General features: G+C 45.8%; 1 protein-coding gene across 4 annotated transcripts in view; it reads left to right on the top strand.

The window, feature by feature from the left end:
• Positions 1-2500, top strand: part of LOC143038364 (glycine receptor subunit alpha-2-like) — a 426738-nt gene that overhangs the window by 185294 nt on the left and 238944 nt on the right. The window lies entirely within an intron of this gene.

Here is a 2500-nt window from a genome sequence, read left to right as displayed (position 1 = left end):
GGCAAATTGAAAGGCAAGTCAAGTGTGCAAGAGAGGAAAGCGAACAAGTACATGTTCACACGGGCCACTTGTCTTTGACTTGGCCTGTGTGAATATGTACTTGCTCGCTTTCCTCTCGAGGTCAAGTAACTTGCACACTTGACTTGCCTCTCAACTTGCCCCGTGTAAACGAGGCTTTAGGGACAGGGTTTGCACCAGGAATGGGGTTAGGGTAAAGGTTAGGGGTGGGATCAGAATTATGGTCAGGATTAGATTAAGGTGGAGGAGAGAGAGGTAGCGATGGTTGATCCTATTTCTGAAAGTATTTTTTTTATAGATAACGAAGGCCTTAATGGTGGAAAGGCGAACGAATTAGGCGAATTTAGGAGAAATAATAACGATGATCGCAGAAAACTGAATGTAGGACAAAGTATCCAATGAACGTAGAAAATGGCGCGTAGGTTCATTGTGGACACACTTTTAGGACATTTTGCAAAACGAAAGCCAAACATTGGGTGAGCGAGTGTTAGAAGATTTTTCTCATTTTTTTTTGTGGTGATTAATTAGAGAGAGAGAGGATGGGAATGAAGGGCTGGGGAAGGGTGGAGGGGGGAAGGTGGAGGCGGAGGAGGGGGGAGAGGGAGAGGGACATGTGTAGTGGGTGGGGAGAACAGACAATGTTGCCTGTACTCACCCCAAAAAAATGGGAGGGGAGTAGATCAAACCAATGTTGCCCCTGAACTAAAAAAAAGAAAAAAGAGAGAGAGAGAGAGAGAGAGAGAGAGAGAGAGCGAAAATTGGACCAATTATGATCCTCGCTAGAACAGACGCCAGGTCTCTAAGTAGAGACATTTGTTTGTGCCTTTTGCCAGCCATGAATGAGATTAGAGTTGTGGGCGCTCTACAGTCAACAGACTAGAGTGAAACAAAGAGAGAGAAAAAAATCTACGCGCTGGTGACGTCATAGGAAGCGTGCTTGCTGGCCTCTCTTTCGCTTAGTCTTGGTTCGAATCCCGCACTCCTCTCTGATTCCCAGTCGCAGTGAATCTGCGTTACACCCCAACAGTCCCCCTAAAGAGCATATAGTACGTAGGGCAAAGGTGACGGCTTCGGCCGCAGCTACTCAGCGTCCCCTGGCGTATGAGGCTCTTCCTCGCCTATCTAGTCTTAGTTGCAGAAGGGGAAGAAAAGGGAGATAGGAAGAGGAAGGAAGTGATGAGTCTACGGCAGGAGGCGCTGAGTAGCTGTGGCCCATGCCGTCACCTTTGCTGGTTTGATGTTGCGGTTCGGGGACCATTGAGGCCGGGGGACAAGCAACTCGGAAAGGAGTGCGAGACTCGAACCCGGGGTAACATAGAAAGAAGAAAGGGAAGAAGCGGGTAAAAAAAAAAGAATAGATTGGAAAATAATGGAAGCAGGCGGATGTTGTTCATTGGAGGCGAAGGGAGGGAGGAAGGGAGGGAGGGAGGGAGGGAGGGAGGGAGGGAAGGAGGAGAGGAAGCGCCAAGAACACCATCATCATCATCATCATCATCTGCTGAGAATAATTGATGTCAGGTCTACCGGGGAAATGATGAGGAGGTTCGAATGAGATCGAGGTGAAGAGGAGGGCGAAGTGTTATCATGTGTATATATATATATATATATATATATATATATATATATATATATATATATATGTGTGTGTGTGTGTGTGTGTGTGTGTGTGTGTGTGTGTGTGTGTGTGTGTGTGTGTGTGCATACATACATGCATACAAAGAAATATGTCTCTATGTACGTCTCCTTTGAGTATATGACCACATAATCAACGATAAAGTGAAATAATACTACCCAGTCGATGGAGCCATTTTGGCAGCACCATTTTTGCGCCCGTGGCACGCTACAAACAAACAAACAAACAAGTAAATAACGGAATCGTTATTGATTGAAATAAATAACGCGCTCTGATAATTATCGATTGGTAGTCAACGGATAGTATGATTTTTTTAAATTAAACTTGATTTGAATAGTCATCATAACTAGACTATCTCTCTAGGCCACCATATGCAGGTACTATTTGTACTATCCTTACACACAATAACATTGTATAATAGGGATTGTTACACAATATTAATTGTGTAGTAGGGAGCTAGCGGATCATAGCTCCCGCCCTCCTTTTTTCGAAAATGAGAATCCCCCTAAACTCAAAAAAGAAAACGAGAAAAGAAAACGGAACATGGCCCCTCTCGCTACCATGTCCCGGGAATGGGAAGCCGAAACTTTTACCAGAAGGACGGCGAGGAGGAGGAAGAGGAGGGGGTGAGGAAGAGGAGGAGGAGGAGGAGGGATGGTAGAAGAAGAGGAGGAGGGGGTGGAGCAAAAGGAATAGGAGGTTGTGAAGGAGGAGTAGGAGGAGGAGGTGGAAGAGGAGGAGGTGGAAGAAAAAGTGAAGGATGAGTAGAAGGAGAAGGTGTAGGAAGAGGAAGAGGAGATGGTGGTGGAGGAGAAAGAATAGGAGGAGGAAGAGAAGAATGTAGTGGAG

Source organism: Oratosquilla oratoria, chromosome 24 (genome assembly GCF_046742065.1).
Source record: "Oratosquilla oratoria isolate Oo_2021 chromosome 24, ASM4674206v1, whole genome shotgun sequence".
NCBI classification, from domain to species: Eukaryota; Metazoa; Arthropoda; class Malacostraca; order Stomatopoda; family Squillidae; genus Oratosquilla; species Oratosquilla oratoria.
The sequence above is the reverse complement of the archived record's forward strand: the minus strand, read 5'-3'. Positions and strand labels throughout refer to the sequence as shown.